Here is a 23,449-nt window from a genome sequence, read left to right as displayed (position 1 = left end):
CTCAGAAGAACGAAGATTGACCTGATTTGTGGCTCACATGCTCACTGACTCCTCTGTATTTTACCATGAGATAAAAATACACAAACACTTTCACTAGAAACCAGCACCACACTCTCAGGTTTTGAAACTCCAGAATTAAGAAAAAACAATTTTTTTTCTTTTCTTTACACATTACTCAGTATTAAGTATTGACAAAAGTGAAAAAAAGTCAGTGTGAGAGACAGTTTTCTGTGTGTTGAGGGTATGGGGGAGTCAAAACACTGAGAGCAACAATGTAAAAGAAGTACTTCTTCTAGCTCTTAATTTGGGGAGTTTCAATATATGGTCAATCAGTATGTCCAAATTGCTTCTGGATCTGTGACATGGGAGTACATCATGACAGGAGACTGAAGTGGAGGAAGGTTGGGAAAGAAGAAAGAGATAGGGGTAGAGGGATGGAGGGCTTGGCAAATGAGAGACAAGAATAAGAAACCCGAGTTGAATGAACAAATTTTAAGGCAAGCCATTATTGAACAAACTTCTGTTCCATGGGACAGTGGGTTGACAATGAGACACCTTACTGAATTCAAAGTGTCATCAGAAACTGACCTGTCCCTGACATTTAGCAGGTTGGGGGGAACCTGTTCCTCATGCTGGATTACTTTGTCCAGCCTTGATGCAGGAGAAGGAGCTCAGTCCTGCTTCAACTTGATGTCCACCACTGTCCTCCTTATACAAAGTAAGGGCTAGAGAGCTGAGTAGGCTGTGTAGGCAGAAGGCACACTGTGCAGAACTTCTCAAGAACATCACTGCTATGGCAGAGCAGGAAGTAACCACTGCTCTGCCTGGATCTTTATAGTCTGTTGGATACGAAGATCCATATCACTCCCGGAATAAAATCTAAAGACTGTTGCATTTAGAATTAGATCTAAAACAGACTTCCACATAGCAAGAAAACAAGGGACTCAAGATCTGTTTCTTAAAATTTTCAGTGTCTTCATTATCTATTATATATGTGATATCCTTCTACTTTCGTGACATGATTGACTTTAAAGCATAGAAGTTGTATCTTCTGACTCATAACATAAATGAATAGTTGAAGAATAAGTAACTGGTTCAGGAAAAATTAGGGAAAGACACATCCAAAGGATACTTGAAATTTCATTTGCTAGAACTGAAGAAATTGAGAAGTAGGGTAAAATAAGAAGACTTTGCTTCAGGTGCAAACAGAACAGCTTATAAGCTTGATAACTCAAGAAGCAAACTGGCATTACATCGCATTTAGGTGTTACTGTGCAAATTTAGGGTCATGACAACTTTGTGGTATTACCAAGATCGAAGATCATCAACCTAACCAATGGTAGAGTTAAAATCCAAGCACTGTTATGATCTATTTTAAAGCCCTTACTCACACTTTTACAACACCATGGCCAGTAAAAGAGAATCTAAAACCAATAGCGAGAAAATGGAGCTGTAAGAACAATAAGTATGGAGCAAAAATATTTAATATGCTTTATACAATCAGTTTAGTTGAAAAATTATCACCAAATATATAATATAATGTCATGCGTATTTTTGCGGTAAATATCAAAAACTAAAATAATCTTAAAATTTCTTAATTTAACATGAGTAACAGTGACTTGTGTCAGATAAACAGATGCATGCTTGTGTATGTCAAGTTGGGAAGAGCTAGGTTCTGTTATCTCTAAATAGAAATTATAGCAGAGCCCGTTTTACTTATAGCTGTGTTCTACTGGACATATTCATGAGCTCGGGGAATATGAAACAACACGAACCTGAAGTTCTGATCTATAGTTGTTTTATGACTTATAATAAATCAGCACATGGAATGTCTGCACATGAGTTTTCTAACTATAAAATATGAGGCAACTGGCCAAGATCACTAGATCCCGTATATTCATCACAGATTCTTGTTTTTAAATCAATTATTTGTGTTAATTAAAACAGATTATGCAATTAAAAAGAACAAAAAAATAATTATTTTCTTTGAAGCACTAGGTTTGTGTTTTAAATAAGCTTTGCCTTCAAAAATCGGGGAAAACTATCCAGAAAAGATATTTTATCATTTCTCATATTCCTGAGAATTCTATACCTTAGAAATATGCTTTTAATAGGATTATCTGGATATTGCTGCTAAATGTTGAATACACAACATGTGCAGGAATCAATGGCATTTGTAAAATGGAAACAAGGTTGAATTGGATATTGTAAGTCACATGGATATACATTTTCACCTCTAGTGAATTCTCAAAGAAGCTCTTTAACAGGATCAAAGACTCAGGAACTTCATGAATTACAAGGAGCTTGGTTTAAATATGTCAATTTTCTTTGGGATTCCAGGTGTTAGTTACTAGACAGCTGTCTTCAATGACTAACCCTTCCATGGACTAAAAAAAAAACAGCATCCCATCAGTACAGTAATCCAAATGCAGTGTAAAGAATCTTTAAAGCACACTTAATGGTCGAGAGAGAGCGACAAAGACAGACACACACACACACACAGAGAGAGAGAGAGAGAGAGAGAGAGAGAGAGAGAAAATTTGCATGCAAAATAGAGGGAAAGTTTATTTCATTCCCCCTTTGTTGACTATAAACTACCTCAGACTTCCTATTATTGATTCTTCTTAGCTCTGCTTTCTGCTTTTCAACTCAACTATTTGCCAAGAGAAAAACTAATATGGAGAGGAAAAATTAGACTCTAAGAGTTGTCAAACATCCATCCACCTGCCTGTTCTCCTCCAATCCCTGGTCATCAGTACAAGATTTTTTTCATCAGCCTTTATTCTCAACTTCAAAAGAGACTGTCTCTGATGTTGGTACCTAGTTCTACAGGTACAACTCCTGTAAGAAAACAAATAGTGTGACCCAGGATTTGTTTCTAGATAAACATGTACTGATGTTGTTAAAAGTCCTTCTTGAACTGAGAGTATCTTCATCATTCACAGATATCTCTAAAATCACTAAGTAAAAGGGGTTATCCCATAATAGTTATTTTAAATGTTCTAGCACCAAAATGGAAGATTAGTGTTTCCAGCTCCAACTAGTCAAATTCTCAACTAGACCCTGTTGCTCATAACTATTCACTTAGATATACTCTCAATTCTTGTCCCCAAAACATCATTGTTTTGAGGAGATCTCTGTCAATTCACAAGTGCCAAGATACACAGCACCATTATAAATTGAAAGAAAAGATATTTTGGTTTTCCATCAAAATGTTTTAGTGTGTACTGCCATCTATCATGATGAACCATTCTCTGTGTTGTATACAGTATAACTGGAAGGCTAAAATTTGAATGAAAAGTCCAACTGTCACATGGCACCTGCCCTTTTGGAACATAAATTAATCACACTAGGCATATAACCTATACTCACCCTCAGATGACAAAAACAATACTGAGAATTCTATGGCCCAGTATGTAGAAATGTAAATGTAGAAATGTAGAAAATGTTCCAGGAGATAGCAATAAAAATGAGTTTACTGTGTTTTGTTTATGCAAAAATATAAATGGAGCATAAGTTACATAAGGGAAACTTGCTAAGAGAACATTTTTTAAGCTCCCCTGGTTGTCTACAGATTGTGGAATGTGCAGGCATCAAGCCTAGAGAATAATTTAGTCAGGCTCAAGGGTCAATCGTACGGATAATGAGAATGTGCACAGAGTAAAACAGAAGCTGTGCCATGCAAAAAGAGCAAAAGGACTACAAATATGACTGGAATATAGCGCAGGGACACAAACCTGGTGAACACTTAGAAAGAGATTATTACAACTGATTCCACTTGCGTTAGAGGAGATAAAGCTCCCTAAGCAGGGATCAGCACCCTCTCCTGTCCGTCTTGCAGAACTTTTCATTTTTTGATGCACAATTGTTTCTACTGACTTCTTCCCATCTATTCCTACCATGGTAAAATCCGTTGGGAACATTAATGTTCGGGTGACAGGCTGCTTGTGCTGTACTATGGCATCTGAAAAATGAGCAGATGCATCAAGAGCACTTTAAAACCCATAATTAGCTTAATTTCAATGACAAATAGCAATCTCATATATTCTCCATAGTCCTCCAGTCTGTCCAATAAAACCTATACAATCTGAAGAGAAAACAGAGTATAAGCCATAGATGTAATTATGTAATTAAGAGATAGCACTTATAGAAAAATAAAGATAAACAGAATTCATCTTAATGGCATTTCATATTTTGACCCAATGTATCAAAAAGTTTTATTCGATGCTAATAAAACCTACGGAGAAATGTGGGTTTTACTTATGACACTAGGTTCTCTCAACTGCCTCATAAGCACAGGTAGACAGTGCATGGATTGTTCAGCATAGGAGCTGAGAAAAGAGTAGAGACACAATGCCAAGAAAAAACTCTGTGGTGGTGGTCAATGTAGGTCATTTCTCTTTTATTGAAGGTAGTGATTACAAGAGCCACATCCAGGTGTTCCCAAGGCACTCCACTGAGAAGGCAAAGAAGGAGCACGTATCCCAGGAGGTGAAATCATCAAAGTAAAAATGAGATCTAGAAAGATGACTCAGTGAATAAAGTGCATGTCATACAAGCATATGAATCTGAGTTTGAATCTCTAGAGCCACATAAAAGCTAGATACATAGCTAGAAATCCTTGAGTGTCTATGGACAGATGGGAGGCGGTGATGGGAGAATGCCTGGAAACTCACAAGGCAGCTAAGACAGGATATGCAACATCAAAGAAGACCAATGCCAGGGTTGTCCTCTGACTTCCAAATATGCACTGTGGCATATGTGTATCCAAACACACACATGAACTTGTAAACATACACACACATATATACTATATATATATATATGTGTGTGTGTGTGTACACATATATGCATATATATATCCCCTTCTTCTGACTAGATATTTAAATTTTAAGACAAATGAATTTATTTATATTCCTTCTAAGTATTTAATCAAAAATAAATCACAACATAATTTTTTAAATCCCCTAGAAATTGTCATGCTGTTCAAATATTGTGACAAGATAAGAAAGCATTGTAATGAAAACTGATAGAAAAGTGGTTGACAGCACTTTTATGACAATTTAAGATCCTCAGATTCAGAATACCAAGGGGAGATCTTCATTCAGAAACATACCAACAATATATTCCTTTATTGGAAAGATTTTAATTAGTATTAATTGTATAGCTAAAGCTTGCTTAGCTTCTGGAACAAGCAGAAACAAAATATAAAATCTATGCCCCACCACTATGAATATTTTTTGGGTAGATATACATCCGTTGGTCAAAGAGCTTATATAGGAATTTCCTCCTTCTGTCTACAGCTGATGTAGTCCATACTTTGCTATTTTAAGGGAACATATTCAACCCTAAACTGTCAGCAACAAGTAGTCCAGAAAATATTTCAACTACCTCGGTCCATAGCAGAATGTTGCAATCATTATTTAATAATGATGTTAAGTAGAATAAATTTGAATTACTTTAATTTGTATTTAATTAAATTGATAAAAAAATCCTAGTTCATCACAAGGCCTTCTCTATTAAATGTTAATACAAAAAGCACATCAAAGCATAATAAGGAAAACTATTAACCAATATATCTGATGAATGCAAATCCAAGTATTCTCAACAAAATATTAACAAGTAAAATATAATAATGTCAGCAGAAAAACATACCACCATTAAGTGGAATGTATCATAGGAATATAACTAAAGTTATTCAATCTGTGATAAATAATTAATATAATTGATCACATGAACATAGTTACAAAAAAATTTAGAGGATTTTGTCAATTGGTTTAGAATTAGTATATTTTAACTTCTACTATTTTATGTTGAAAACACATAGCAAACTAAGGAGAAACAGGTATCTCCTTGGCCTGATTTATACAACAGCTAACAAAGCAAAATACAGTGATAAGGAGATGCCAAAAACCACAGAAGTTTGAAATGCCCCCTACAGGCCAAAACTGGAACAACTATGACAAATCAATGGTACACCATTGGATTATAACCACGAGGATTAAATAAAATATGTATAGGGTCATATTAATATGTATAATTGAGTCCATTAATATTTGGAGATGATATAAAGCTCTCATGCAGCTTTACAATATACAGGAATATGCCACATGACACTGCTTGTGGATCAGGATGCAAACCTCACAGTACTGTTCCAAAGCCATGCCAATCTGCTCTCTACCATGATGATAATAGACTTACACTCTCAAACTGTAAGCCAGACCCCAAGTGAATATGTGGTAACGGTGTCTCTTAACAGTCATAGGACAGTAACAAAGACAATAGCATTAGTTTCTGTGTCTATAAGGACTTCCTACAAAATATACACTGCAACCCACATTTAAAATAAAAATTTTTCAAGTGAGTATTCTTGCTTTCAGCTGCAATGTTCACATTAGTTAATTACCCAGTCCTGAATTTAGACAACCCATGAATGAAAAGGACCAAAATTCCAAGATATCAAAGGACTCTATGACTTTGACAATAATAACTTGAAAGTCATGAGAACATTAAAAAGAAGGATTGTCAGCAACTAAAGGTAGTGGTGGGAATTAACTGAGACATAGCATAAGCCATGGAGGTAGACTCAATATATGATGTGAAAATAGCAGAACCAATCCTCTGACTCAGACAGCCTTAAGACTGAAAGACAACTTCAGAGTATCAAGGCATCAGGTATAGTGGAGATTAAAAACATCTGGTTGCTAACAGCAGAGAGAGAATAATAGGGGGTGAGAAGACAATACATGCTTTGCTGTGTGTGGAGAGGAATGGCACATGAAACTCAGGTGTTAAAACTTAGAAGTTGATGGTGCATATTTTAGCGTCACCAGATCAATCTTTTCTTAATAGTCCCAATCGCTTGACAGCTTTGAAATGCTCTTTTTTGGCAGTTCTGATGGTATAGCAGCTGCTGAGACAGAATGGAAGGAAGCTCAGGCAACCTGGACAAAGGGTTAAGGTCAAGGTCAGCCCACAATCTCAGTGAGACTCTCTCTAGATACGATGTAAAACTCAAGCCATCAAGATGGGTAAGCCAATGAAAGCTCTTACTGAGGTCCAGGGAAAATCAGTTCCAAAAAGTTGTCTTCTAACCTCCATAGTCTGCATCACTCTTTGATACATAGAGAGAGACACATAAACACACATATTTATAATAAGTAAAAATTAACATTTTTAACGAAGATTAAAAAGAAAAATGGAATTTGGGTCAGTATTCTCAGTGGTGGTGAAACTGTTTCGACCTAGCATGTTCATAGCCCTGACTTTCATGTCCAGAAGGAAAAAAAATATAAAGAAACTTGTATTTTATTTTTCTTTGAGTTATGCTTCAAAATAAAATAAAAAGTACAGATGAAAAGTCCCTATTGAGAATATATCTTTTAGAATACACAATCGGTGCCTAGGGAGATGGTTCCATGGGTCAAATGTTTGCTATGCATGCATGAAGACCTGTGTTCAGACTGTCAGTACCTACCTAAAATCTGGTGGCAAACCCATTGTTCATGGTGTGAGCCAGGGACAAGCAGATCCCAAGAGATCATTGGCCAGTCAGTCCAGAAATTCTTTGACCTCCGGGGCCCAATGAATGATCCTGTCTCAAATAGTGGATAATAATAGGCACTCAACATTGACCTCTGGCCTCCATATGTTCACACACCCACTCACACATGCATATTCACAGACATAAGTAAAACTAAGTTAAAAATATCAGAGAGAAGTACATTCCAAGATAACATTAATGATAGACTCCCTATTGTCACAATTAAAGTAACAGAAATCTTCCTTTTGTTTAATGCCTATTCTTATTATCCATTCACCAATGGATAATTTTTCTTGCATTGTAGAGATTTTCAAAAAAGTAATGGCTGTCCACTCATCATTTTGAATTTATGCTCCTTCAGCTGCCTTCACTGATGTCAACTGGATGATCTACAAAACAGTTACACTGCAGAGAGCTGTCTACCCAATCCCAAATGTGTTAACTAATCTAGCTCTCTAGATCCAAAGCATGCAGTTTCAAACCCCCCTCCTAATTAAAATTGACCTGCCACATACCAAAATTATTAAGTACAGAAGTATGGCTTGTCATCTCCATGTCTCATCAGTAAAAAAGAAAGAAATTCATCAGTATTCCTAGAAAGTACTGGTGTGGGGAATTAGTAAGCCACCTGTACAGAAACATCTGTTAATCTCTAGTTCACCTTGTATAGGTATGCCTAGACTGATAAATGCATCATATAGATCATATATAATTTATATGTATATGTGTATTTATAGCAGCAATGAAAGAAAAAGAGGTCATGAATTTAAAAGAGTGAAAATAGGGGTACATGGGAGGGTTGGTGGGATAAAAGGGAAGGGAAGAAATAATGTGACCAGACTATAATTTCAAAACTAAAAAAATACAGATATTTACATATTCAATAGCTAAATGTAGCATCTAATGTGAAGCTCCACACCTTTAGAATGGCTACTCTGTAACTGTACGGAATTTCTTTTTTTTTTTTATTGAGAAAAGGAGGAAAAAAAAAAACAAGTTTCCACCTCCTCCCAGCCTCCCATTTCCCTCCCCCTCCTCCCACCCTACGCCCCCTCCTCCCACCCTTCTCCCCCTCCCCCCACTCCTTTCCCCCTCCCTCTCCAGTCCAAAGAGCAGTCAGGGTTTTCTGCCCTGTGGAAAGTCCAAGGTCCTCCCCCCTCCATCCATATCTAGGAAGGTGAACATCTAAATTGGCTAGGCTCCCACAAAGCCATCACATTACGTAGGATCAAAACCCCGTGCCATTGTCCTTGGCTTCTCAGCAGCCCTCATTGTTTGCCATGTTCAGAGTCCAGTTTTATCCCATGCTTTTTCAGTCACAGTCCAGCTGGCCTTCGTGAGCTCCCAATAGATCAGCTCCACTGTCTCAGTGGGTGGGTGCATCCCTCCTGGTCCCGACTTCTTTGCTCATGTTCTCCCTCCTTCTGCTCCTCATTGGGACCTTGGGAGCTCAGTCCAGTGCTCCAGTTTGGGTCTCTGTCTCTATCTCCATCCATCACCAGATAAAGGTTCTATGCTGATATGCAAGATATTCGTCAGTATTGCTCTAGGATAGGGTCATTTCAGGTTCCCTATTCTCAACTGCCCAAGGAACTAACTGGGGACCTCGGCTTGGGCACCTGGGAGCCCCTCTAGGGTCAGGTCTCTTGCCAACCCTAAAGTGGCTCCCTTAACTAAGAATTGTGGTTCCATGCTCCCCTGTCCAACCTTCCTTTATCCCAATCCTCCTGTTTTCCCAAGGCCCAACCTCCTTCCCTTCTAACTTTTCTCTCCCCATCTCCCCTTACCCCCATCCCACCCCACCCCCAAGATCCCAATTTTCTCCCCGGCAATTTTGTCTACTTCCCTTAGCCAAGAGGATAACGATATGTTTTTCCTTGGGTTCCCCTTCTTACTTAGCTTCTTCAGATTCACCTATTGTAGACTCCGTGACCCTTATTTATGGCTAGAAACCAATTATGAGTGAGTACATCCCATGTTCATCTTTTTGGGTCTGGGATACCTCACTCAGGATAGTGTTTTCTATTTCCATTCATTTGCATGCAAAATTCGAGAAGTCATTGTTTTTTACCGCAGCGTAGTACTCTAATGTGTAGATATTCCATACTTTCTTTTTTTATTTTTTTCACTCTTTTTTATTTATTTAATTATTAAAGATTTCTGTCTCTTCCCCGCCACCGCCTCCCATTTCCCTCCCCCTCCCCCAATTAAGTCCCCCCCCCCTCAGCCCGAAAAGCAATCAGGGTTCCCTGTCCTGTGGGAAGTCCAAGGAACCCCCACCTCCATCCAGGTCTAGTAAGTTGAGCATCCAAACTGCCTAGGCTCCAACAAAGCCAGTGCGTGCAGTAGGATCAAAAATCCATTGCCATTGTTCTTGGGTTCTCAGTAGTCCTCATTGTACGCTATCTTCAGAGAGTCCGGTTTTATCCCAGGCTTTTCCAGACCCAGGCCAGCTGGTCTTGGTGAGTTCCCAGTAGAACATCCCCATTGTCTCAGTGTGTGGGTGCACCCCTCACGGTCCTGAGTTCCTTGCTCGTGCTCTTCATCCATTCTTCCATTGAAGGGCATCTAGGTTGTTTCCAGGTTCTGGCTATTACAAATAATACTGCTATGAACATAGTTGAACAAATGCTTTTGTCATATGATAGGGCATCTCTTGGGTATATTCCTAAGAGTGGTATTGCTCGGTCCAGGGGTAGGTTGATCCCGAATTTCCTGAGAAACCGAAACACTGACTTCCATAGTGGTTGCACAAGATTGCATTCCCACCAGCAATGGATGAGGGTACCCCTTCCTCCACAGCCTCTCCAGCAAAGGTTATCGTTGGTGTTTTTGACTTTAGCCATTCTGACAGGTGTAAGATGATATCTCAAAGTTGTTTTGATTTGCATTTCCCTGATTGCTAAGAAGTTGAGCATGACCATAAGTGTCTTTTGGCCATTTGAACTTCTTCTGTTGAGAATTCTCTGTTCAGATCAGTGCCCCAATTTTTAATTGGGTTAATTAGCATTTTAAAGTCTAGTTTCTTGAGTTCTCTATATATTTTGGAGATCAGACCTTTGTCTGTTGCGGGGTTGGTGAAGATCTTCTCCCAGTCAGTAGGTTGCCTTTGTGTCTTAGTGACAGTGTCCTTTGCTTTACAGAAGCTTCTCAGTTTTAGTAGGTCCCATTTATTCAATGTTGCCCTTAACGTCTGTGCTTCTGGGGTTATACATAGGAAGCGATCTCCTGTGCCCATCTGTTGTAGGGTATTTCCCACTTTCTCTTCTATCCTTTTCAGTGTGTTCGGGCTGATATTGAGGTCTTTAATCCATTTGGACTTGAGTTTTGTGCACAGTGAAAGATATGGGTCTATATACAGGCTTTGAATCTGGCAAATTTCAGTGTGTGATAGTTTTTATTATTAAGTTTTTTTGTAATAAAGTTTACTAAAAATCTTAAACTAAAGGAGGAATTTAAAACATGCCAGACATGTCTATCTTTTACTGACAAAACACAAACACAAATTCTTAATTTCTGAAAGATGTGCCATATTTTGTCATTACATTTTTACAAAATTCTCTTAACATATTTCTTCAATTTCCATTACTTTCTTACTCATTTTCTTTTATTTCATTCATAGAATGACTTTTAATACATAAAGTTGTTGGTACAAATAATGCTGTCTTGATTAAATACTACATTTGAAAGAATAATAATATTAAGTTAGATGATAATCTCTTGTCTTTAAAGAAATGAAAAAAAGTACAATGTATTATCTTACATTTAGTCCTCTGACTGTGTGAGTACGTGATATATAGGATGGCATTAGAATAAACTCCTTGCTGCCTCAGGAACTAGAGCTGTGCCATGATGTTCTCCAAGTGTTAAATACTTATTTGAATTTCCACATAGAATCAAATCCCAGTTACATTAAAATAATCTAGACACTTAAAATCTAAATGTCTATTCAGAGTAATTTGGACTTCAAAATTCATGGAAATAGTGATTTCATAGACATCTGCAATAACTGGATTCCCTTGGCTAGTATGCCCGTCAGACCAAACAGCACAGATGCAAAATTTCATGGGGAAATTTACATTTTGTAGCTATACTTGTTTGCTCTTAAAGACCATCAAGTATCATGGCATGAATTCTGTAATTCAAACACTAACCCTCTCAAACTTTCTGAGATGCAAAACTAGCTTATTTATTCCTGAAATTCATAAGGAATAAGTTCTAGCGAGTGAGATGGCTCAGAAGGAAAAGGCATCTTAATGCCTGTCCTTTCCTATGTGGATTGCTTACTTTTTGTTTTTGTGTGTTTGTTTTGTTTCTTTAAGACAGGGTTTCTCTATGTAGTCCTAGCTGTCCTAGAATTCACTCTGTAGACCAGGCTGGACTCGAACTCAGAGATGCCCTTGCCTCTGCCTCCCTAGTGCTGGGAAGAAAGCTGTGCACCACTATCGCCTGATTTTTGTTTTTGTTTGTTTTTAATCCTATTTGAACAATGTACTAAATAAAAGCCAAGAGACCGGACACATTTAGTTCATCCAAATTTTAGAGGAAGTGCTCTGCACTGTTCCTCATTTCATAGGTTGATGGTAACTTTGATTCACACAGCCTTTATTATGTTAACTGTGCCGGCTAGTTTTATGTCAACTATACACAAGCTAGAGCTACTTGAGAAGAAACCTCAACTGGAAAAAAGATCCCATAAGATTTAACTGGGGGCAAGTCTTTTGCACATTTTGCTGATGATTGATTTGGAAGGACCCATCTAGCCCATTGTGAGTGATTCCATCCCTAGACTGGTGGTCCTGGGTTCTATAAGGAAGCAAGCTGAGCAAACCATGGAGAACAAGCCAGTAAGCAGCACCCCTCTATGGCCTTTGCATCATCTCCTGCCTCCAGATTCCTACCATTTTTGAATTCCTGCCCTGACTTCCATCGGTGAAGGACTGTGATATGAACCTATATGCTAAAATAACCCTTTCGTCTCTAAGTTGCTTTCAGTAGTGATAGCAATGGAAGCCCTAACTAAGACATTGATGCTCTTTCTATTCCTGTTTTCTTCAGGTCTTTTATGAAGAAGACATTATAAGCTTATCAGGTACATTTTCACCATCGATTGAGATAATGTTTCATTTCTATCTTTTAAATCTAGTTATATGTTGCATTATGTTATTGATTTGTACACACAGAAAGAACCTTACATTGCTTTGATAAAATCCAACTTGGCTCTGATGTGTGATACTCTTACAGAGTCTTAGAATTCAGTTTGAAAATATTTTATTGAGAATAGATGTACCTGTTTAATCAGGGAAATATATCTGCAGTTTGTCTTTTTGTTGTCCCTTCTCCAGTTTTAGTATCAGGACATCACAGACTTAGTTAGGTGGTGTTCCTTGTCTTTATATTTCGTGAAACAACTTAAGTATTTCTCAAATGTTTCTTGAAAGTTTATTAGACTTTAACAGTTACTCATTTAGTACTATGTTTATCTTTAGGGGAGATGTCAGTGCAGCTTCAATCTCATTTGTTATGAGTTTGTTCAAGTTGTTTGTATCTTCTAGTATACTATTGATAGATCATATATGTTCAGGAACTTACTCATCTCATTGACTTTTTTCAAATATATATATCTTAATGATCTGCATTTCCTTGAAGTCTATTGAAACAATACATTTTCATCATTAATTTTATTAATTCAAGTCTTCTCTTTCTTTCTGTTAGTTTGCATAGGGTGGGTTATCAATTTTGTTTCTTCTTTTAAAGAACCAGTGGTTTGTTTAATTGATTCTATGGAGTATTCTACTATTCTCCACTTCAGTAATTTCTGTCCTAGTCTTTGTTATTTTTTGCTGTCTACCAATTTTGGGCTTATTGGGGTAATATTTTAGTGAACACATATTGTAGAATTATAATTTTAAGCTTCTAGAAAGGGAAAATAACAAGTTCAATAAAGTTCCAGCTCATCAGGTGGAGAAGGTGTTGACAGTGGGAGCATGAAACTGCTTACTTATACTTTACGGGTTGAAAAACAAGAGCTCTGGTGAACTGGATCCATGACATATAGTGCAGAAGGCTTGCTCCCTAGCAACTCACTTCCACCAGAAGGCACACCTCCTGAAACATCCTCAGCTGCCTAGGTAGAGCCACCTGTGAGGAACCAAGTTCTTAAACTAATGAGACTGTCTAAAATATTTCATTCAATCTCAAGCAATGATGGTGGCATTTTGTTCTGTGCCCCCAACAACAACAAAAAGATTAGCATTCTTCAATATCTCTAGAATACCCTAAATTTTGATTCAGCAAATTAAATGAATTAAGTGAGCAGTGTTCTAACCCATTTGTGGCCATAATACACTCACACATCTGCATTTCTCTTCCCCCTGCCTTTTTGTCTGTCTCATCAATATTCCAAGCTTTATACATCAAAATCAACATAACATATTCTTTTCTCCCCAACCCAGATTGATTCACAACATATTGCATTTTCTTAGTCTCTCTTTGATTTAGACAGGCTTTTATAACAAAACATCACAGAGTAGGTGACTTAGACAACAAAAATGCACTTCCTCGCAATTCAGGAAGCTGGAAATCCAAGAATATGTTTTCAACTTGCTTGGCTTCTACCGAGACCTCTTTCATAGATCTGATAATGGTGAACTTTTTGATGAATTCTAATACAGTGTCCATTTATACACATATGCATTACTTTTCTAAGGGTCATGACACCAAGTACAGTCATGATCAGGACATAGTGGGTCACAGTCAAAACACAGACATTTTGAAAAGAATAATCCAATAAATAACAACTTCCAAAATTTCTTAATTACCTCAAAACTTTTTAATTTCTTCCTCTATAAAACTTTCCCCTACTTCCAAATAGGTAGTTTTTCTAGATTATTCTTCCAGCTTACTAGGCACTTCTTGGAACTTTCATGCTACTGCAAGACCTGTACTTTTCAAACTTAGAAGCAATAAATCTACAGCAACTCACAAACCAAGAATTTCTACTATAGCACAGCAATTGTTTGACTATTTCTTTTAAAACCTTTGACTGACTTTTAAGGAATCTCCCCGTATCGTTCTATAGGGGTCATTAATATTATACCCTACACTGTCTCTGTGACATTTTTAATATTTAAAACCATGTGTTCTGCATTGATGGTAAAAAACTGACTACTGGTGAATCATAAAACCAATGTTAGACACTGTTTTAGATCTTCAAATATTTTCCTTGCAATTTGCTTTCATCTGTATATATATATACAGATATATATATATATATGAGTGATATACACATATGTTACAATGTAACATCAGAAGATAACCTCTGAGAGTTTGTTTTATCCTTCCACCATATGGGTTCCAGGAATCCAACTCTGCTTGCTAGGCTATCAGCAGGCACCTTTACTCGGTGAGGCACATCTTTGTCCCTTAATATCCTTTCGGACAGTAAAGAATGGAATGACATTTTAATAATATTGAAATATACACACGTTTTATGAATTCTCAAGGCAGACTCTGAACTTTCTTTCCCATCCAGCTATCCCTGCACTTTTTATTATATGCCTTTCTTTGGATATTTTCAAGACACTATCATTGCATAGGTAACTAGATTTTAGCATGCGAATATAAATTACATCTATTTCCTCAAATAGTAATTGAATTCAGCTCACAGAAGTGCCTATTTTCTGAAACCTTGCCTCTGACTACTGACTGACAGGTGGGTTCAGAACCTTGTCACCACATACACGAAAGTATGACAGCAAAAAAGCAATGAGAATGCCACATCCCTTGGCATTCGTTAGCTGTCCAAACTTGGGAAGCCTTCATTACTGCACAATTCTTAATTTAATGTTGGATAGACTTAGACTATTATCATGCAATGTGATGTAGTAGGTACTTTCCAAGGTTTCTGGTACATGCATATAATCGTATATAAAACCAGGGTACCACAAACCAATGAATGTAATAATGACGTAAGCAAAATGTCTCTCCGAATAAGGAAGCATAAGGGAAGTTTGTTATAGCAAGTCTTACCAGGTTTGGAGAACTTTCATTGTCGACACAAGGTACATATGAGTCAAGAGAGGGTATTCATAAAGAATGGTAAATGGATTTTGATGTATTTTTTAATCAAATATGAAGTGAGAATGGTGCATATGTCTTAGTTAATACTGGCTATCATAACAAAAATTGGATTACATAAACCACATTTCTTTCTCATAGTTCTGAAAGGTGAGAGTTACCTAATAAGCACCAGTAGATTTGATATTTGGGGGGGGGGACTTTTCTTTGTTCTTGTGACCTCAACACGGCCAAAAGAGTAGGAGACATTTATTTAAAATTATGTTTTTATCAATAAAATTAGAATACTAAAACCTCAGTTTACTGATTCTTTTTCTTTAAATTTCATAAAAATGTCTTGAAAATCTTGTTTGGACACCTGGAGACATCTCTTGCAAAGTGGTAAGAGTGCCTGTTTTTCCTCCAGAGGCCCAAAGTTTGATTCCCAGAATTCACCTAAAGTGAGCTCTAACTCCAGCTAAGAAGAACTAATTCCCTTTCATGGCCTCCAGAAGCACCCACATGAATGTGACATATATACACACAGCATAGTTGCATACACATAAGTAAAAATAAAAGTTAAGTCCTTAAAAATCAATCCTTTTATTATATTTGGAATCTGTAATAGAATCCCCCATAAAGCTTTGCAAGACCAAGTTCGTGGGGATGCTGTAATTTCTGATTCCAGATGCTTAGGATAAGATCCAGTATGCACTTTGAAAATGTATTTCCTTGCCCTGTATTATGACTTAAATCTGAACTTCATACATGGCACACTTTGAGCACTTGATCTCTGGAATGTGTATTGGTAAAAATATTTTGAAAGACGTGAAGCCTTTAAGACATGGTGCCTAGCTGGAAGAGGTAGGTCACTTAGAGGAGGTCTTGGAAAATTACATTTGCCCTACCCTACCTGGACCCCTTGCTCCTCTTCTGTCATAACAGGGGACTGTCTACCATGTGCTTTTGCTGCCATGAACTCTTCTGTGCCCTTCTTGACATCATAGATTAAAATATCTCTGAAAATACGAGTCATATTAACCTTTTCTTCAGTTAATTCTGTCAAGTATTTTGGCACAGTAATAGGCAAAGCAACAAATCCATCTCGCCTATGGGCTCTAATCTAGACAGTAGATTCTGTCACTGGGGGTCTGCAAGCCATATTTTAAGGAATAACATTGTAGGTAGGCTTAATTCTAACCCTGCTTTCTATGGTTTAGATACCCCAAACAATTTAAGATATCATCCCGGGAATATCCCACCCCAAACAGGAAGAATAACCTTTTACCTAAAACACAGAATAAAGCAGGACCCAAAGTTCCACTGTAGCAAACAAAAGCCAGCTATTTCTATTATCTGTTCTGCTCGCCATTAAGAAGTTCCATTTTATTTTACCATACAATTATACTATACTTCACTAAAAAAAAGAGATGTATGCTAATATATTAATATTTTCCCCATGAGGGCACATATATGCACCAGTTTTGAGTAGCAGCCTGAAATTTAGGTAATTTCAATTATTTATTATATTAATTAGTATGTTCTTAAGATTAACTCCTAGAAAATTGCCCGGAGAATTTGTCCAAACTAAATTATTTTTCATACCTACTTTACATATCAAAGGGCCTAACTGAAATTTTAACAAACATGTAAACTTTCTCATTCACCATTGCCATTTGCTTCTGTTGATGACTGAATGTTTATTATTTATATCTTGATGTTCTTTCCCATATACATGTCTCTAATATAATGCAAAAAAATAAGGGAAATGAGAAATAAAGATCAAAATCTAAGAAAAATTTTAAAAGAAGACTAGATCTGAGGTTGGTGGTAGAAATAGTGCCTACACTCTCCATTTGCCCATTACACTAATCCAGGTTTTTATATCATTCGCTAAGGGGGAAAGGAGCATGTTGGCTTCTTACAGAAATTGGTTACCCTCATTCTATGGGAATGATGGTAATGAAGTTTTATATAGCAATAGTCTCAGTGATCACTTGGAGTGATACAAACAGGACAAAAGCCCAACATTCCTACAGAGTTTAGAAACAAACTCGATTAACTTTACCTTAAATATTTTCCATCATTGTCAAATTGTAATTTGCAATTGTGATTTGTTTAATTGCAAAATTAAACAAAAAGAAATCCCTTGCACTTCAAAGGCATGAATTTTATATCAAGTTCCATCAGTTCCCATCCTCTTCTACATTACACTTTTATCCCTTAATCCAAACAAGCCGGCCCTCTGCCCTAAACTGGAACTGCGGAAGAAGGGAACTTTGCTGTGTCATCTTTAAATTTAAACAGATCAGGATACACAACTGGCACACACATGCAAAGGGCCTAGGTCAGTCCCATGCAGGCTCCCTAACTGTTGGCCCACAGTCCGTGTGCTCCCACCAGCTCTGTTCCGCTGCCTCTGAGGGTTCCTCCATAATGACCTTGACTTCCCTCCCACCTTAGAGTGCCAGGACCCAGAAACTGGATGGCCCAGAGACCTAGGATAGAATCAAACCTAATTAGAATCAAAGGAATTGTCAGTGTAATGATGCCTAACGATATTCTGCTATACTCGTAGTTTGGTGACTACCCCAATTGTCATCAGAGAACCTTCATCCGGTAACTGATGGAAACACATTCAGAGGCCCACAGCCCAGGATTGGGCCAAGCTCAGGGAATCCTGCTAAAAAGAGGGATGGACGATTGTAGGAGTAAGAGGAGTCACGAACATCACAAGGGAACCCACAGAGACAGCTAACCTGGGCTCATAGGAATTCATAGAGTCTGTACCAACAACCAAGGAGCCTGCATGGTCCCAACCTAGGTCCTCTACATATGTGAGACAACTGTGTAGCTGTCTTCTTGTGGGACTCCTAACAGTGTCAGCAGGGGCTGTCCCTAATGCTTTGTCTGGCTTTTGGGAACCTAATCCTCATACTGGGGTGCGTTGCCCAGCTTTAATGCGTAAAGATGTGCTTAGTCTTACTGCAACTTGATATGTCATGCTCTTTGATACCCAATGGGAGACCAGCCTCTTTCTGAACAGAAACAGAGAAGGAGTTGATTGGGGGTCGGGGGCAGAGGGGAAGTGGGGAATGGAATAGGAGGAGAGGAGGGAGGGGAAACTGAAGTCAGAATGTAAAATAAATGGATAAATTTAACTAATTTGTTTTAAAAAGCAGAATTTGCAAGTAGAAAGTGGAAAAGAGTTTATATGCGTTTACAATGATTTGAATATAAAGGGGATGCCTTTTATAGCATTTTCCTTCCTTGCACAGAGGGCATAAAGCTTTAGAAGGAGCCTAGAGGGCTGTAAGACATGAGAACATTTTTAACAATTCCAAATCATTATCCATATGTGAATTTTAAAATCAATTACTCCAGCGAGATTTTTTTTTTCCATCTCCATGCTCGGCAGAGTATCATTCTGATTTGATAGCTGAAGTATTCTCTCATTTGGGTATTATAAAATGACACATGTGTCCATAGTTCATTCTAATACACAGTTTTGGTTACTCAGGATTGAGGGCTTCACACTAGGACAAAATATAAAATTTGATACAAAGGTCACCATTGCTATATTCTTTACAAAATGTGAATTTAATGGTGTTTCTTCCTAAGTCTCTACCCTTCCCACCCATAAAGACTAGTAGGAAAAGGAAATCTGTTATTCTAGCAGTCTGGCTATGCAATACTAGAAATAGAATTTAAGTGAAATTCATTTTCCACGAGACTTCTGTTTAGTTCATTAATGGTTTTATAAACTTTATGGAAGCTGAAATTTCTTGTATTTGATATATTGTTTGTGAAAAAATATGACACTAATGAGATATTTTCAAAAATATATTACATTTGATCAAGTCCTATGCTAAGTCAGGTGTGGTAGCACACAGCTTTTAAACTAGCACTTGGAGGCAGAAGTAGGCAGATCTCTGAGTTCAAGGCCAGCCTGGTCTACAAAGTGAGTTCCAATAGAGCCAGTGCTGTTACACACTGTCCCTAAAAACAAAAACAAAAAACAAACCAAATTCTTTTCTTAGAGCATCTTAGATTAAAATCTGATTTCCATGAAGGATTATGATCAATGATTAGATTAATGATTATTATGTCAGTTACTGAAACATTTCTCATGTATATCAATAGGATGTAAAAATTTAATTCTAGAAAACACTAAGATCTCTAGCTCATTGTTAGCTAGAGAGACTAAATAAAAGGACATACTCTCATGTACAAATAATTCGTAAGCAGAAATGATGAAGAAATTTCCATTAACAATTGGTCCTCAGTGCTCACAAACTCAAAAACCTGGAGAATCAAGTTTGATTTGAAATAATAAAAGCATTAAAAAGTACAGGAGTATATATTAATGCCCACAAATTTTAACCAGCATTTACCATGGAGGGTTTTATTAGCTCCTCCATTTGATAATTCTGTCTTTTGAAAGAAGTTAGCTCAGGTTTAGTATATGAAATCTGTCATACACTAAATATACAACAGTAACACACTAAATATCAGACATTTAAAATTTTAGTCACTAACACAGTTTGTTTAAAAAAAATTTAAATCATCCTTACCCTTTAGACCAACTTAAAAACATCTGCAGGCCAGATGTGCCCAATAAGCCACCAATTAGCCAATTTTAATCCAAACAGGAGATTTTGTCTTAGTCAGGGTTTCTATTTCTGCAACGAAACACAGTGACCAAAAGCAAGTTGTTGGGGAGAGGATTTATTTTGCTCACACTTCCACATCACTGTTCATCACTAAAGGAAGTCAGAGCAGGAACTCAAAAGGGGCAGGATCCTGGAGGCAGGAACTGATGTAAAGGCACTGGAGGGGTGCTACTTACTGGCTTACTCTCCATGGTTTGCTCAGTCTGCTTTTTTAATAGAGCCTAGGACCGCCGGCCCAAGGATGGAACCACTCACAATTGCCTGGGCTCTTCTCCATCAATCACTAATTAAGAAAATGCCTTACAGTCTGACGTTATGGAGGCATTTTCTCAATTGAGTTTGCTTCCTTTCAGATAACTCCTAGTCTGTGTGCCAAGCTGCCACACACTTTGGTAGCACTGACCTCTAGCCTTGTTTCTTACCGACACCTTGCAGTTATGTTTCATTTACACCCATGGGCTTCTCTATGTGTGCTGCTTTCCTTCAGGAGCCTGGAGCACAATAGGTTCTTCATCTGATTTCTCATTATACACCTGAGACTCTATGGAAACACACTTCTAAAAGAATGCAATCATGATAAAAGCTACAAGAAATAGTACCCCATGCATATCTGTATATTTGCTGGGAGAGAATCTTGTCAAACAATTGAAAGATAATATACCAACATGTCCCTATTCTACATGGTTAAACAATATGTAATTTTAAACTACTGTGATTTGGGCAACAAATCTATTTTCTGAAGAAAAGTGTTGGATGTAATACCTCTCTAGGTGCTGAAGAAATGAAAACATCTGAAGAGGACAGGAAAGGGTAAGTAAGTTACATCGAATCTCACAGAACAGCAAAGTGGATTAAAGTCTTTTCAAGCAAAGCATTGCTTACCCTTTATATAAACTTTAAATCCCATAAGTGTAAAAACTAGTTTTCACCCAAAAATAAATGTGTAATGTAGAGGTGGCTTGTTGTTGGTTTTTTTTTCTGTACTGTGGATGAAAAGAGGCTCAGCCCTTTTCCATAGAGCTCCTCATTTTTTGTCTCCTCCATAGTATTACCATCTGAGTTTCAGAAACCCACAAGTCTCAGCTCAAGAACCATTTTTATGGGCACAGTGTACTTTGATAAGTTGGAAGATGCATAACTTAACTCTGACTTTCCCAAAAGGAAACCTTATAACATGAAAAGGTCAGGCTCCTGTGAAAAGTACCCTGCAATCATTCTCCAGTGAGCCTCCTCTGGGTTTTACCGTATTTTTTCAAAAATTAAATGCCTGAGTCATTGTGGAACAACACTATCATAGTCATTTATTAATATCTGAATAAATTAAAACACACTGATTAATTCAAATGACTAAATATTTAAATTATTTAAATGACATTTCCATCATCACTACTGCTACCTTGAACTTTCTGCTTTCTAAATTGTGCCCCTTCTTTCCATTTGACTTTAGGCAATAGGCAGAGAAGCAAAACCCTTTGTTTTTCTTTCAAGATAACCCCTCCTCTTTCTTCTTACTAAAAGTTTTAAATAGCTGAGAGTGAGGAAAAATCCATATTGTGTAGTGAAGTAAGTTCATCATTCATAATAAAAGAGAAAGAAGTTCAAGCTAAGTATATATACTCTCATAACTACACACATGCAACTGTCAGTGTTTAATATGTCATGTAAGAATAAATTATACCAGATATTATTGCTCATTCCTGCAATCTTTGCTTTTTGGAGAGTAGAACAGGAGACTCATCATGAGTTCAAGCCCAGCCTGGGCTAGACATTTAGATCCTGTCTCAAAGCAAATAAACAAAAAGTAAAAATAAATAAACAAATAGAAATAGATTGAACTACATATAAAAAACACCTAAGACTGATTAGAGCAAAGAGAATGTTTCTATAAAAAAAATAAAATAAAAGTTTCAAGGACCATAACCAAGCAATGGAATGACTACTGTTGAGGTTCCATGGGGATCCAGATCATTTCTAGGTCCGCCATTTCAACAGTGTTGACTTTTATCATTATGCTTGTCAGCAATGGACAAGCACCCAACCCATCAGCATATAAAAAGAAAAGAACAAAAAGCAATAGTAATTGATCTGTTCTTCCATCAAGAATGATAAAACTTTCTTCAAAACCATAAAAGATGTTCAATATAACCTCCTAACTTAGATTGGCTTAAAAAAGCTTTGACTATAAAGGACAAGTAGTCAACCCTACCTACAAATAAAGTAGGAAAGAGAATATATTTCTGGAAATGCTGCTTCCTATCACATTTTAAGCTCTGTTAACAAGAAGAGAAAAGTAGATATTTGGTAAGCAGATGATGGCACTAACCACAGTGACCTTATTTAAATGTTAGCAAAAGCATCCCCTGGCTTCATGTAAGCATGTCGGAGGACCCAGAGAGATACTGAGAGAAGTAAACATATACTTACATGATCTTTAAGTAGCATAATGATAGCTCTTTGGAGCTTGGGCATTACTTTTCTTTGATTACTTTTCATCAGCAAACAAAGTATTAGGTTTTCATGTCATTTTCCAAAACAGAAATGTGTTTATGTTGGTTCTCCTCCACCCCTATTCTCTCCCACATCACTAGCACCATTGTATTCTTCCACACACAGTAGCCCCCTTCCAGCTTTAATGTCTTATGCTTATTGTGCAATTATCCCACTGGAGCATCTTTTTTTCTTTATCTTGGTCTCATTTCTAGTTTCATCATCTATGCAAGACTGGGTACCTTTAAAGTATTTTTTCTTTGAAATAAAGTTGCTTTGGTGTTCAAATAATTCTCCTCATGTTTCCCCACTTGATTAGCAATGTTGCTGTAAAAAAAAAATGGTTGCTTTTTAAAAGTTAATGTGAGTCTATTCTACTTACATTTTTCAATTTCAGGTCAGTAGAGTGTGAATGTTGTTTCATGGTCTTGATGTAAAACAAACGCTTCAGTGTTAAACTTAGATGCTAAAGTCGGTATTCAATAAAATATATGGTAAGTACCAAAACTCCCATCGAAATGGCAAATCATTCTACTTTAATTGTTTATAGAAATTTACAATTTTCTCATGATGTTTTACTGTGAAAACAGTCAAAACCCATGAGATAAAAATATTTATTGGTTACATACAAGTCATAGCAGGGTCCCACATCAACCACAAAATAATACTGATGACTTCAAAGAAAGCC

Source organism: Microtus oregoni, unplaced genomic scaffold, assembly GCF_018167655.1.
Source record: "Microtus oregoni isolate MIOR12 unplaced genomic scaffold, Mior012 000030F_ref0000283, whole genome shotgun sequence".
Classification (NCBI taxonomy): Eukaryota; Metazoa; Chordata; class Mammalia; order Rodentia; family Cricetidae; genus Microtus; species Microtus oregoni.
The sequence above is the reverse complement of the archived record's forward strand: the minus strand, read 5'-3'. Positions refer to the sequence as shown.